The sequence below is a fragment of the Aedes aegypti genome, chromosome 3 (genome assembly GCF_002204515.2).
Source record: "Aedes aegypti strain LVP_AGWG chromosome 3, AaegL5.0 Primary Assembly, whole genome shotgun sequence".
Lineage (NCBI taxonomy): Eukaryota > Metazoa > Arthropoda > Insecta > Diptera > Culicidae > Aedes > Aedes aegypti.
This window is the reverse complement of record NC_035109.1, coordinates 231031882-231048001: the sequence shown is the minus strand read 5'-3', so window position 1 is coordinate 231048001 and position 16120 is coordinate 231031882. Positions and strand designations below refer to the sequence as shown.

General features: G+C 34.1%; 1 protein-coding gene across 7 annotated transcripts in view; it reads right to left on the bottom strand.

The window, feature by feature from the left end:
* LOC5567935 (reversion-inducing cysteine-rich protein with Kazal motifs) overlaps positions 1–16120 on the bottom strand; it is a 108718-nt gene that overhangs the window by 19219 nt on the left and 73379 nt on the right. The window lies entirely within an intron of this gene.

Genomic DNA, 16120 nt, shown 5'->3' with positions numbered 1-16120 from the left:
CCAAACCATGAATGGTCCTTCCCTTTTTTATATTCATGAATTAATAAAAGTGCTGCACTTTTTTATATTAAATTTAGGAGAGAGATTATTAGAGTTCATTTAAAACTACAAATAGAACTTTAACACTTCACTTTTTGCAAACAATAAAATACTCAAATCGCTAGTAAGGCGAGCAAATATCTTTAAACTCTAACATGTGTTGCTTTTCTTGACAGATAGGCCTATTTCGTCTGCGACTTACCGACTTCTTCAGTGTCGAGTGCTCGACTTTATTTTTTTGCAAAAAGTGAAGTGTTAAAGTTCAATTTGTAGTTTTAATAAAAGTGAAGTTTTGCGAAAATGGCGTTTACCTTATACGTTAATTTGGAAACTTTTCGAAACAATGTTTTTAATGGTTAAGGATGACACTACTAAACATTCATGTCTCACATAAGTACTGTCAACGATATGAGCAAGGAAAATGCGGTTCTTACTAAAAATGGCATCGCCGAAAAAATTGTCCGTTGTCAAAACTTTTATAAGTATGTTCAATTAGGCAACTTTACCGAATTACTGTTAAGAATGTAAATTTCCCTTAGGAAATTGCGTACCTTTAGGCGTATTCCGTGGTTTGAGCTGTTTTTAATTTTAAAATAACTCAAAAAGTAAATGACTTGTAAGCGTTTGGTATTCATATTTGGCTTCAGGGGCCATGATTTAAGTAAGTAACGACATTTTCAATATTACCGAACGTTGTTTACGTAGGTGATCAATGTTACCCCATACCAGCTAAATCAAAATATCGCTTAAAACATTTTTTTTAACATTCTTAAATTGTTCAAAAAACAAAATAAAGTATATAATCACAAGCTATAGGTGGCAGTACTTGTTTGAAAAATATAAAATTTGCAACTTTTGCATTTTCAAACAAAATATTTAAGAAACATTCAAAAAATGATCAATGTTACCCCGGATTACGGTACTTTGATGACATGGACGCAGCCAGGGGCGGCTCTCTTTGGCCGACAGAAACAAATCAAAAGCAACAAAATGAATATATCAATTGAATTTTTCAAGACTTTGATTACACTTAAAATAAATATCATTGAAACGAAATAAAAAAATACCTCTTATTTTTTAACTGTTTGCCTATGAACCGAAATATGAAGCAATGACGTGTAGGGTAAGTGTTCCCTTAGTTGTGGGTGTTCCTGTAGTTGCGGTAGTGCCGTTTTCACTGATTTCATTACATTAACCACAGAATCCACACTGCCAATCGACGTATGGGTTTGTTGATACACGGAATAGTTGAAAATAGCGTTCAAATTGCTTTAAAACTGACGAAATATCAGTAAAATTGCTAACACTATTCTTACTTGTACCAATAGTTGCGGTAAAGTGTTCCTATAGTGGAGGATCCCATAAGAAGACAACGGATACCGCAACTATAGGAACACAAATTAAAAATATAACGCAACTGTGTACCAATAGTGGAGATATTGTTTTTCATTGACATGCCGTGGATTACTGCGATAAAAATTATTTTTCTAATTAAGTCAATGGTCGTTACTTCCTGTTACAATATTAACATGTACATTAACTGCGCTTCTTGAATGTAGGCGGTTAAATGAAGCTCAATCGTGCTTAGTACCTTCACTATTGGTACATCTACCCTAGTTTTTCGACACGAATGTGATTGCAGTAGTCCGGAGAACATTTTAGATTAGTAATAGACATTCGAATTTACATTCAAAATTTATTTCACTCAAAAAACATCAAAATTTCCTACTTTTTCAATCTTGCATATCAATCATTTTTTTTTTTGCAAACAATATTCAAAGCAATGATATGTAGTTTTTGTAGGTTTTTTTTAGAGGCTTAGTAACATATTTACAGAACAGAAATTGTAATTTTTGGATACACCCAACATTTTTTTATTAAAAAAGGTATGAAAAATCTTATTGGATCCAATTGTGTGCCTCTAAAGCAAGTATCAAAGCTACGAAATGTAGTTTTTTTGACATAAATTTTATTGAACAAGAACAGTGTCTATATTTGAGCAGACAAAGAAACTCTGGATCGGACTGAAAACTTCTTTTCGGTTAAAAAAAACCGAAACCTTAAATTTTTGTCGTGCATATATTCACTTTGTGGAGCAACTTTCAAAATTTTTACAACTATGGATCCAAACACTATTCAAAATGAATGCATACTTAAAGGTTCTTGAAATAGGCAATTTTTCTTAAGTTGTTAAGTTAAGGACACTTCCTAGTTTTATCTGGTATGCTTTTTGGCACAAATTCATCAATGCAACACCATTCCAAGCGATGAAATGTGATATATTGTATACAGAGCGTTAATGATTAATAATAAATTTAATCACAATTTGTGATTAAAAACTGTGAATAATTTGCTTTTTTTTGCGGGATTTTTTGTAAATCATGAGTAATATTTGTCATATTCAAGTGTCTACGTATTGGTTGCATACTTCAAGGCGTTTAGTGCATACTTCTGAGCATTTAATCATTGATTAATCTAAAAATAGTGATTAAATTATTTTGGAGATGCCCTGAACGCCTTGAAGTATACAAAAAATGTGTCATACAGTTGAGCATAATTAGCTTTATCTATGATTAACGAAAAAAATGGAAAACCGTTTGCATGATTTACCGGTTAATAATCAATTTTTTAATATGATTAACTTACCGCTCTGATTTTATAGTAGAGTAAGATGGGGCAAAAGTTCGACCTTAGTGGTATAATCGAAGCTTCCAGGAACACAATAACAGATGAATCAAAACAAATACCATACAGCGAACCTTCAACATATTGGCTATAATTTTGCTGAACAAACTTGTGTCAAAATATTTACCCATTTTTAGTTATAACAGTTTCAAAATTGATTGTCTTAAACGAACTTTTGCCCCACCGGTGGGGAAAAAGTTCGAATCTAGTGTGGGGCAAAAGTTCGTTGGCTAAAACACAAAATATCAATACTTTTATGCCAGGCATACTTTATACCAGCCGTAAACTCATGTTTGCTGAAAAATACACACTAAATTTTCATCAAAAAATGCCCAAAACAGGATTAATTGTAATACACCCAAAAAATAGCAGTTTTTCGCAAAACTAAGTGAAAATGTAAAATTTTTGTGACATTTTTCGCACGATCAGGCAAATTTCGCTAAATTTGAAGATAATATGTAGATTTCAGGAAATTTGAAAAATTTTCCGTGGGTTTATACATGGGTCGAACTTTTGCCCCGCTATGGGCCAAAAATTGATTCCAAGCATTTATGCAAAAACAAATACACGTCAAAGCATCCTAATGATAGGCCTAGAAACACCCTTACATAAAATATTGAAAAATATTTTATCTTCATTTGGTTCCATGCAATGAAAGTTTGACCATAAATTACAATATTTACGTCGAAAAACAACAAATTGCCATAACTTTTCCAAATCTCAATCGATTTTTATAATATTTGGAGTGAAAGTCTCTTACTTAAATAGCATTCGAACCACCATGACATTTCTAAGTTTTTATTTGATTTGAGCTAGAAATCCTAAAAAGAAACTCTTGCCCCACTCGAACTTTTGCCCCACTTTACTCTATTAAAACTCTATTGGACAGGTTTACAGTAAGAAACTTATTTCTTATTAAACTCAATGTTCGCTTTACTTCAAACACAATTTGTCGAATCTGTTTGCCGATGAATCAAACTTATACCCGATAATATGTAGTTATTTTTTTCGACATGAATTCAATTACAGAAGCTCAGTGAACATGTTTACACAGAAATAGAAAATTTTGATTAAAACCGATTTGTTTTTGATTAGAAATCTATGAAACCCCTTTTTTAATCTGTGTGCATATATATTCAAATTTAAAGCATATTATGTAGTTTTTTTTACATAAATTTGATTTTTTTTATCAGGAATTTCACTAGGAAAATTTACAAGCATTGCCCTAGGCAAAGATTCCCTTCGAAATCACTCCAGGGATTTTTAAAAATAATATGATGCAAGTAGTTTTCAGATACTATCCTAGGGATTTATAAAGGAATACTTTTTGAGCTTTTTTAAATAAATTTGCAAAAAAAAACCTCAGATTATTGAAATTGGTGTGGACTTTCTCCTGTATATTTTTCCGAGCCCTTCTTTTCAGACAACATAGCGTAGCAAAAATTGCATTTTTGCGTCCCTCAAGAACCAAATTAGATTTGAGGTTGCAGAATTTAATGCCGTTCTCAGAAATTTTCCAGCACTTCAAAAGTTAATGCTACAGGTCACCGAAGTTGTATGAAACATTGGATTCATTTATGTTCACATGAGATATGAACTGTGATTTATCGAACTTTTTATTGATCTTATCCACCAAGCATGTAAAATAAAACTTTAACTTTCATCAAAGTACATTAACGTGTCGGTGTCTTTAAAAAAAAAAAAAAGATAAAATTGAGTTTAAATTTTACGATTAAATTTAGACTAGATCATCGTTTTACTTTTTTAAATCTCCGAAATTACTCCGAAAGTATTATGAGAAATGTTGATAAGTATTGATTGAAACAAGAAGTTAACATTCTGGGGAAATTTAGGCAAATTATTTTTTGAACAAGCTGGTAAACTTGCTTACAAGTTGGTTGGAATTCTCAAATTCTGCATTTTTGACTGCCAATATCTTAAAAACTGGACATTCTATTATATTTTTGAAAACGGCAATAGATTCAGCAATCCTAAATCAAGTAGATAGCGTTTTTTTGTAGCTTGAGGCAAGAATTTGTTGCGCAATGTAGTGCTAAGAATTACACCAAGAGTTATATAGAACATCATAAGGTGAGTTTTTCATCAATTTCTACAGAAAATTCTTTGGAATTCCATCAGAGATGTTTCCAAGAATTTGGTCTACAAAATTTTCATGAAGTTTTCTTGAATACCTCTCGAAAAATTTCTTGTTTCTTGTGAAAATAAATCAAGAATTTAATCAGCAGTACCACAAGTTTTATCTTTTGATTTCCTCGTGGACACACCTCTTAAACTCCTGTGTTCAAAAAATTAATCTTGTTATTTTTATAGGAATTATTTCAATTTTTTCAGAATTTCCCCTAAAAATCAAATAGAAATTCATAGGAAAATGATCGAAATATTACTTTTTGTATTCAACAAATAGTTGCAAGATATTCTTGGAAAAACTACTAAACAATTCCTTGAGGAGATCCCGAAACAATTTCTGGAGAATTTCTTGAAGGAATTCCTCGAGAAACTCATACATTAATTTCTTTTCATTCAATTCTGCCTAATCGCGTTCCAAGAAGATTAATTTATTGTTATTTCTTTTTGATTCAGTTGTTGGGGTTCATTCTAAAAGTTGGCCCCATTCTAAAAGAAGGTACCCCAGGAAAAATCTAAAGAAATTGATAGAAACAAAAAAAAAAACTCATAGAATTTATAAAAAATGTTGGTAGAGTCTTGTTAAAAATTAACAGAAAATTTAGAATGCAAGAAATCCTCTAAAACATCTTGAATTGATTCTTGAAAAAAATATTGACAGCACCCTGAAACAATCTCCGAATGTAATTCCAGAAGGAATTTAAGAGAAAATATGTTGAGAATCATTGGTGTATCATTGGTTTACCACTTAGAATCGTTGGATTCCAAGCAAAACTTGAAATATATTTGGAGTGGTTTGCGGAGAAATCTATAAAAACTCATGAGCTCATGTCTTGTGTTTTTAATCAAAATGTTTGTTAGAAAAAAAAAAATAGATGAGTTACTAAAAAATTCCTTGAAGAGTGTAAAGTATCTAACAAATCCTAGAAAAATATTTACAGCAATCTCGAGGCCATTTCCTGAGAAAATTGTAATCGGATTCATTGGAGCAATACTATCGAGATGCCTAGAAAAAGTTCTGGTGTTCTTTCTGGGAGAAATGCCACTGGATTCTGTCTTAGGGAATTCTTGGATTCCAGTAATCGTGATGATGTATTTTGTACAACACAGATATAAATTGGAGGCGAAAAGTTAAAACCTCCTTAATAAATAATAATAATAATAACAGATAAAAACACCTCGATGTTCATACACAGTATCAGTGCTTCTGGTGGTAACCAACCGCGCAACGAACGAATGGTTAACTGTACGAAATTGTAATGTCAATAATGTCTGTCAATAATAAGCCAGGCTGAAATCACCTATCAATATAGTTTAACGCAGCGGTTTCCACATCGTGATCCACGAGGCCATGCACGGTAAAAATCATCACGCTTTCATAAATAGTTCTGTTCTTGGATTTGCACTACTGTTTAATCTAGATAATATCAAAGGAACAGTTCTTGAAATCAACGTTGCATGTTATGGTTTGAAAATAAAAAAGCCAAAAAATAAACGCTTCCGCCCAACACAGATTAGAACCTTCATCTTTGGAGTGTAGGTATTGAATTTTACCTCAATACCAATTTGCAAATATTAAAAATTGTTGAATTGAACTTAATATGCTTCTACAACGAGCTGTCAATAATTACTGATCAGTACGCTGCTCTTTTGAAAATAATTGTACATAATTTGTAAATTGTAAATAGTCCTACAGATAAATAATTTAAATTTAAGTTCACATGAATTCAACGACACCTAACATAAACTTCACAATTAATGAAATTATAATCACCCATCATCACAATTAAACACAGTCACTATACGCAATACGAGAGGCAAACAACATCAATTGAAGAGGTAAACGATCATTGTGTTACGTAAGACACCCAAGTAAACCCCAACAGTACCAAATAGACAAGCTAAACGATCGGTAGCGTGTATTCCTTTCTACCGTCCGTTCTTCCGCGCAATAAATCAAGTGTCGTGCAGTGCAAATCGAATCCCAATCTATATCTCGAATCCGAAACTATATCTTCGGCTATGGCCAACGGTGGCAATTTATCAATTCCTTGTCGAGTAGAGATCGCGCACTAATTATTCGTGAGATACACCCGATTCTGTTTTTGCACGGATTTTTTTTACACGACCGTGCAAAAAAAGTTTCCATACATTTTTTTCCACCAAAACCTTATTTTTGCATGAAACGTCGAGAAATGGTGTTACTTTTTTTGCACGGTTTTTGAAATTTTGAACTGAAAACTTTTTTTGCATGGTACGCATCCCCCGTGCAAAAACAGAATCGGGTGTATAGCGCGAATTGTGGCTGCTATTTTCAGTGAATAATCGTGGTGCACCACTATTGCAAATAGCGGGTAGTAAAACCTCCGGTGGCCGGCAAACAAAAAGCGTGGAGCGTTACGCTTGAACAATTACTTTCACACAAGAGACATGATGTTCAAAATTAACAATTTTTCTCTTCAAACCCTAGTGCTAGAGGTACTAGTACCTATCCAAAGTGAGAGCTCTTCGAATCAAGGTGATTGATGTTTGATCCACTCAATCGATCGTGGTTTACCGTGTAGCAAGTACTCCCTTGAAATTTCGAGAAGGGGTCATGCACAAATTACGTCACGCTCCGAGGGGGGGAGGGGTCAAGCCAAGTGTGACAAGCCTTACAAAATTTTCGAAGGACTCATACAAAAAACGTGACAAAGGGGGGGGGGGTCAAAAAAGTCGAAATTTAGCGTGACATAATTTGTGTACCATCCCGAAGAGAAAAATAGAGTCGATTAATCATAATGATTACCACAATTTTTGACGGAAACTAAAATTTCTTTACAAAACAAACAAAATTTTATATGAACTTGAATGATGTACAGAACAATACTCAAAGAAGAATACATTGAACCTAAGGTTCTGATACCAATTTTTGTGCCATAGGTTTTTAGTTTAGGAAAATAATTGCCTGGTGTTAATCTAAATCTTGGAGGAAAATTTAACTTAGAAAATTTTAATTCAGGAGGCGTACCAGATGAAATTTCCTTAGCCGAGTGGTTAGAATCCGCGACTTTGCAAAGCCATGCACAAGGTGTCTGGGTTGAATTCCAGGTCGGTCCAGGAGCTCTACGTAATGTAAATTTCGATACGATACCTACATCGCTTCCACAACAACTGTATTGTGGAAGAGTAAAGATTTGGGAAGGCTATCAACGTGTCGGTCTCACTCAAGTGACGACATGACTACTACAGAGAGGCAGTACACTCTAATATAAACTGACACTTATATTGGTAGGTACGATAGGCAAACAGTTTCAACACTAAATAAATCGCACTCGCTCGCTCCGCGTGTGTAGGAACATGAGATGGATGGATATTGATTATGAAAGGGGTCCGCGTGGTCTGTAGGGATTTGAATTCTAAACTTGTAACCAACTCAGTTATTAGGTCACCAAGTGGCTCGGTAGCTTAGTTGGTAAAGCGCTCGTCTAGCATACAAGAGTCCTGGGTTCAAGTCCCAGCCGAGCACGTGGATTTTTTTCATAATTTCACCCATAATTTGTCCATCTTTACCACGCGTAATGAGTTAATTAATTTAATAACCATGCGGATTGGATTACCGAACAGCTCAATATAAGTGTCAGTTTATAATTAATTGTTTTTGTGTCAATCAAATCCCTTTTTAATTCGCTTTATTCCCATACTAATCACATTTTCAAAGTGAAAGCCGTTAAGGATCGTGTTGAAACTAGTAAGTAGGAGTCATTTCGTTTAATTTTCTGTGATATATTTTAAAAATTGTAGAAAAAGATGCTTCTGAACAATAAGCTCTTTAATACAGAATTAAAACTCCTATCTTCTTCTAGCCCATACAAAAAAGTACCTCAAAGTACCTTTTTGAAATCCACTTTAAAATAAAATTTAAAGTATTTTTCAAATTCTGAAAGTGATTCCAGCTGCATATGTTTGCCGATTGTATGTCATTTTATGATTTTTAGGTTATGCTGCCACAATCATCAATAAAGATTGTTTCAAGCAATGGTATTCTGCCAATCCACGTAGTCGAAAAAATCATGTTGTGGATTTCATGTACGTTTGTTATAGCACTGATTCTTTCTCCCAGATATTTGAAAACAAGCTAAACACGTTTAGCAAATTTTATTGCTGCAAAATACACCAAAAATGGGCTAAATATATAAGATCATACGATTTTTTTGTGAAACAAAACTCCGACTGATTAGCAAAGCCAGTTTTGCTTCCGCGCAAACAGAAAATTGACGATGCAGAGTTTTCCAATTCGGCTGTAAAGGCTGGCATGGGAAGGCCTTTAATACCGTTCAATGAATGTTCATGAAAAACCTATATATACCATATCAACAATAATGAACCTGAAGAGCTCGCGTTCGTAGCCTATGTATCAAATTGTTTCTAATAATCATCAAACAGAAACCCACGACATTTCAACTTTCTTTGTAGAAAAGAAGATAATGATTCGATTGATATGTTTTTGGATAACTAATAGCTGGTAAATGAATTGTATTGCTAATAAAAATAAATTTTAAATAACTTTTTTTATTGGGTTCGATTTTAGTCGTTGGAATAATCCGTGCCTTAATATGTTTATAAAAATTTGGTTATTGAGACACTTTTATATTTACGCATATCACATACATCGTTTATGCAAACGACTCAAGTACTTTTTCATGCGTTTTTATTCTAAACATTTATTCAAAATCGAGCACTGTTTTATGGTGTCAAATGTAAAACGTGGCGTATAAGCCACTTATACCATTACTGATATAATATGTGTCATTCATGCCAATAATAAGATTTTTTGTGTATAACGACTTTCTCCTCAACTTCGTAGGGCAAAACCACATAAAACATCCAGTTCTGACTTTTGTCCCCAAGTGCCATACGTTCGAAGCACTGTGCGACATTCGGGGAAACCCATCGAAGTAACTGCAGTAATCGATTTTTGTTTTCGCTGATAATTTGAGCAGATCAATGTTATCGATTACCGCCCCCGTCAGTTGGAAATAAAAAAAATACGTAAAAAAAGCCTATTCATAAAAGAAGGAGAAATTTATTGAAATTTTAAATCGTTCTCATACCCATAATTATGGTTACATCATATTTAGAAAAAATAAAAGAAGAATGAAAGAAGGGTAAATTTGTGCTAAAAATATTAAAATCTTCAGTGCAAAAAGTTGTTCCAACAGCGAAACTCAAAAGAAGAATTAATATTTGAAAGAAGGGTAATTTCTGGATACATAATAAAATACTATTTGCAATAACTTTCCTAATACCCGAGCAGAAGAAAATAACTACTGAATACCAAATTGAGGTATTCCATACCAGATAATTTCCAATACTTACAACCTGATTGAGGTATGAATGAGCCCTGCATAAGAGGTAAAATACCTCAAATAATACCTTCTGCATATTCTACAAATACCAAGCTGATAATTAGATCAGGTATTGTAATACCTAAATAATACTTGATGGATTTTCATATAAAAGTGAAATTTTTCAATACTAGTAGCAGTCCTCAATAGCTGTCGAATACAAAAATGAAGTATTTTTAATTGTTTTAAACATGTTTTTCAAATACCATTATAATACTAAAATGAGGTATTGATAACTGAACAATACCTTATTGTGGTATGATACCAAAATACGGTATGCATAAGTTATTGGCGAGTTATTCTCTCCTCCTCGGGTATGCTTAAATTAATTCAAGAGCGAATGATTGTTGAATAAAGTGTCATTTTGTATCAATTGACTCCAAAACATGCCTGATGTCATCAGAAAGATTCAGTAGAAACGTAAAACGAAAAATTGAGAAAAATTATTGGTTTCAGACTCATTATGCCAAACGACCATTATGTCAAACGACCATTATGCCAAACGACCTTATGCCAAACGGTTTTATGCCAAACGACTTTATGCCAAATGACCTACCACCAGTCCTGCCCAGTGTCGTATTCTTTCAAAATAAATAAACTAGAAAATAGAAAAAAACGGCAGTCGTTGCCATTGAAAAAAATAGCTTATTTATTTTGAAAGAATTCGACACCCAGTGAGGACGTAATGCTAATAAGAAGAAGAAGAACCAGATGAAAATCAATTTGAATTAGTATCCTAATGCACCAGTTCACTATTTTGAGCGCAGCCAAATTCACTTTTTCCAAGGTCACGTACGTAAATAACGCGGCCCGGTCTAACGCTAAGAGTGAATTCATGCATTGGTTCATAATATTAACCAAATAATCTCACATGTGCAAAAAATCAAACACACATCAACTGCAAAACCAGACATATTGTCAAATCAAATGCAATATTGTTTTAAGGCGAATGAACTAAGTCGATTTAGTTGAATGTCTCATTCTCAATACAAAAATGTAATATTGCAAATTTAATGTGCAAATTTCAGAAAAAGTATGTTCTCAGCTATTATTCCTTTTTGTTGTTGATTTTCGATTATTAATTTAAGAAAGAACCTTTGGGGACGCTCGTTCCAACACCACTCCCCCTTAACTGTGCAACTCGTGAACCAGAAAAAAAGATAAGCAATCAAAAGAAGGAGATATTCGGTTATTCTTCATTAAACACATATTGCCAAACATGTCGAACAAGGTAAAACTTAAATAAAGAACAGTGCATATCGTATGGCTAGTTCGTTCACCACCTAGAAATGTATAGTTATGACAATAATGAGTACCAAAACTTTTCGATGAAATTGGCTTTTCGGGGAACTGACATTCAGAAAACGGACGTTTGGGGAAACGACATTTAAGGAAAATTAGCATCCCCTCTTTATGGAAATCCTGGCTACGCCCATGCATGATGATGGTACAATTGGATAATATTAAAAAATCATACGGTCTTTGTTCATTCACGAAATTATAGCTACTGCTTCCAAGAATTGATCAATTGTGATTGATGACTTTTGGCCCGCGACGAAACTGATCATATTTAATTGTTGTTGTTTCCTCCACTGGACTGACGACTCAATCATCGATGCCTTCCGTTCGGTTGGGATAGGATTTGTGCGTCGTGCATATTAATGAATTCATGCATTGTTACTTTTCGCTTGTTTCCTCTTGCTGACTGATTCAAAGAATCCGTAGCAATATGGATTAGCTCTAAAATACCATGAATGACGCATTTCGTTGTCGTTTCTATCATCTTTTATGATTTATACGACCAAAAGTTTCGTCTACGCATGCATCTTGTTTGTTTTCAATACTTTGCTGGCATATGCCCTTCTTGTTTGCTTCTGTGGATCACGTTTTGGTGCCGGAATATGAAATCACATGCTTCGTTTTTGTTTGTCAACGGTTATAATTTATTACATGTCTTCTTCCTGCCTCGCAGAGGTGACAAGTCTGCTGCATAAGTACGAATCGTTTGCATTTTAAGCGCATTCAATTTTTTTTAATTTGAAACTTTTCTGAAAAGATCAACGACCGTTTGGTGCACACATTTGTGGCTCGACCAGAAGGGACATCAAGTCATTACGATTGAATTAATTTAATATGGTTAACTTAATCATGTGTCACGCTTAATTTAAGAAAACACGGAAGACATGTCGTATAGCTAGCTATAACATCGGATGTATCGAATTAGACACCGATTAGGCGGCACATTCATCAGCTCGTCGCATCTAAGTGTAGGTAGGTAGTGAATCTCCCGAGGTTGACTGGGCATAAGGACAGTAAATGGAGTAAATGCTACAAAATATCACGCTTAGCTTCCAGTTTGCGCAACTAAACATACTTAATTTAGAGACTAAGGAACACATAATATCGTTTTGCAACATTGATCATTTCAGTTAAATTTATCTAGCTAGTATTATAGTTTACTATTTTTGAGATTTTAGTTTTTGAAAATCACTGAAACATATATTACAAATAAAAATAGTATGCTCTATAACTTTACCGAAGACTGAAAGACTAAGAGAATGTTATTATAAACAGATTCACAGTTTTACAAAACTGTTATATTTTTCTTTAAAATTCTCATTTTTATTTGCGCCAATCATTGTCCTCGAAGAACATAGAGCATTCGGCGCATCTGTCCTCAAAATAGAACGCTGGGCGTTAACTGGTTAATCGTCACTATTTATTTCGCTCAATTTTTTTTTAACATGAATGCTTCCCCAAAGCAACGCAGTTTTTTCAGCGACAGCGACAGGTATTTCTTTGTTGTGTCGCTGCAAGTACTCTTAAGTAGAACCCCAGGGCTGCCCAACGTACGGCCCGCGGGCCATATCCGGCCCGCGACGTCATTTTGTGCGGCCCGCGAAGAGCTTGAAGGCTCTTCTCATAGCTGGCCCATTGTCTTTTCTACATACTAATGATCATTATTAAAACTTTCTCTTTAATTTCAAGCTTCATTACGTTAGTTTTCAATTCTTCTAAATATACTTCATTATATGAGTGATTCAAAATGATCCAATTTGAAATGTTGAAAAGATGATAAGTGTTATAATAATTTTACATATATATCTAGTTTGCAAAAATCAATTAGAGATTTATAATGAAAAATCATACTTTTTTATACTTAGAATAATTTTAGAAAAAATCTTACAGAATCCTGCGTTGTATTTTCGAAAAACGTCACGCAGAATTCTCACATTTCCCTCGGCAGAATTTCCAAATAATATTGGGTTGTGACGAAATTTTGAGTTGGATTCTTATAACTTCTTTGACAGATTCTAAAATAAAATTTAGAGCAGGGTTTTCAACGAACTAAACTGAACTAAATTCTGACAAAATATTCAACACAGAAGAGCGGCTCAAGTGGCACGTTCTGAGTACAAATCATTAGCACAATCATTACGGAATACTTCGAGGAATTATTACTGAATTCTCAGTAGCATGCTATCTTCTTATTTTTTCCAAATAATTTTGTTTTTCTTATAAGTTTTAACAAACATTTTGGAAAAGCTTTAGCTCGCCGCGCAATTTAAATTCTGAGATTTGGCCCGCGGTTCAAAAAGGTTGGGCAGGCCTGATTTAGACTATCACGACGAAAATCGCTGCGAAATCGCGTCGCTATGACTTAGACACGCTCATCAAACGCATGCAGCGAACTATGAAATAATTGCGATTGCTTGTCGCTGTCGCCGTACAAAAGCGCTTTGATTTGGGAGAGCCTTTATCGAGCTGCGAATTAATAGTACTTAGATAATACTCCTGACCTACACATCAAAAAATATTTTCCAACGATTTATAGCAAAAAGGCCAAGTGCGACTATATCAGACTGTCTACCAAGGGTACACTGAAACAACTGGCAGAATAAAGTACGTATTGGCTTTTTGGAGTGGTTTAGAGCTCTGGATCGCGGCTTCTAGAGTTTCGATCAACCTGAAATTTTCACCGCAGCTCAGAAATGACATGGAATTTACTCAGCATAAAATTTAACAAATTTCAAACACAATTTTTTAGATTTTGCAAATCTTCACATTTTTTACAAAGGCATAAATTGAATATGGAAATATTTTGGAAACAATCAACTTTACTGAAAAGTGTTATTCAATAAACATGTATAGCTCAACAATTTGATTAATTTTTGGGAAGAGCATATTGCTCTATAATAATTTAAAACTCAAAATCTGAAAAAGCTGCAAAATTTTAGTTGTGATTTTTTGTTTGTTTCAAGTTGTGGTTATGGTGAATTTCATGTTAATCGGAGTGTTATTAATGCCTACTTTATTTTTTCCAGTATTATAATTGAGATAATCGTTTTCCTTCAAAATTTAGCGTCTTCGCATTATTTTTCACCATGGTGTTCCTAACTCCAACTTCCTAACTTACATTAAAAATTCAATGTAGGTGGCGACACACAAATGTTTTCTGATAAGTTCTTACACTTTCCTGCTAAACATGGATTGCAAGGTGTTGTTTAACATATTGATAGTATTCAAAACTCTTTACATTGAATATTGATTAAAAAAACAGGGTTTCTTTAGGGTGGTGAATACCACGCGTAAGTTTACCACGCTATACAAATTTAAAAAAGTCACTCATGATTTCGAAGAAGGTTTTGGGATTTTTAAGAAGTGGGTACCGTAAAACGGGGTAACTTTGATAATGCGGGTAACTTTGATAGTGCGTAACCCACTGCATACTAAATGAAATATCATAATTTCTGTTAATCAGTTAAGCAAAACGAATGCAAAACTAAAGAATATTAGTATGACACTTCATGTAAGAGTGGTTTTCATTTGAATCAAGAACATTTTAGGCTTTTTATACGAATTTAAAAAAATTACACAATTTTAGCATTTTTAAAACGCTTACAAACAATCTGTTCTACGATCACTATTTGATGTAGTTTTGAATAGTTGGCCACTTATCTTTGATAGCCTAGTTATCATAGAACTTGAATACGGTCTCAAATCTCTTAGCGAAAAGCATATTCACAAACTGGGACTATTTTTGTAATCTAAGTCAGAAATTTCCATATAACGTTAAACGCCTAGAGGTATACAATGCCCTACAAATGTTCGATGTTCATTCAATTTTGTTCGAATCATACTCCATTATCAAAGTTACCCCAAAACAGAAAACCAACTTTCGATTATATGAAAAATCATATATCCATTCAAAATTAATCTTTTGCCAATTTATCGACTGTAATCGATAGCTAGGATGCCAGTACTTGTTTTAAAAATATAAATTGTAAATCTTTGAAACAGCATGCAAAAATATTCAAGTTTTCTTCGAAAAAACTATCAAAGTTACCCCGTTTTACGGTACTTACAATATTGGTTGGTTAATGGCTGGGCAAGGTGTACCATTGGTACCTCGCGTAGCTGAAGAAATAAAATAGACCCCTCTGTGTAGTCCTTAGCCTCCTGCCAAGCAACTCCTATCCCTACCTTCTCGTGGTACTGGCCGGAATACGAGTTACCTTGGGGAAGATCGGGTAACCAACCCCCGGTGGAAATTTTGGTCGTATGCTGACAGGGAAGGGGGGTTTGCTTTTGCTTTTGCTTCTGCAAACCTTGAGCGTCTGTACTCCATGTTAGGAGCGGCTCACAACAGCGTTTGTTCCCCATGTCAGGGGCGGCTGATCATCGTCCGATTGTCAGAGAAGACTCTAAGCTAAAATGCGCACTATGGTCCTCCGAACATTTAGGGGGATTGTCCTCCGAAATTCTAGGGGGTTGGTGTCAGGCCCTGCAAGCCAGCCGTAAAAAATCAAGCGACGCATAATCAACGAGAGAATACGAAACGGGACAATCGGCGATGATCACAG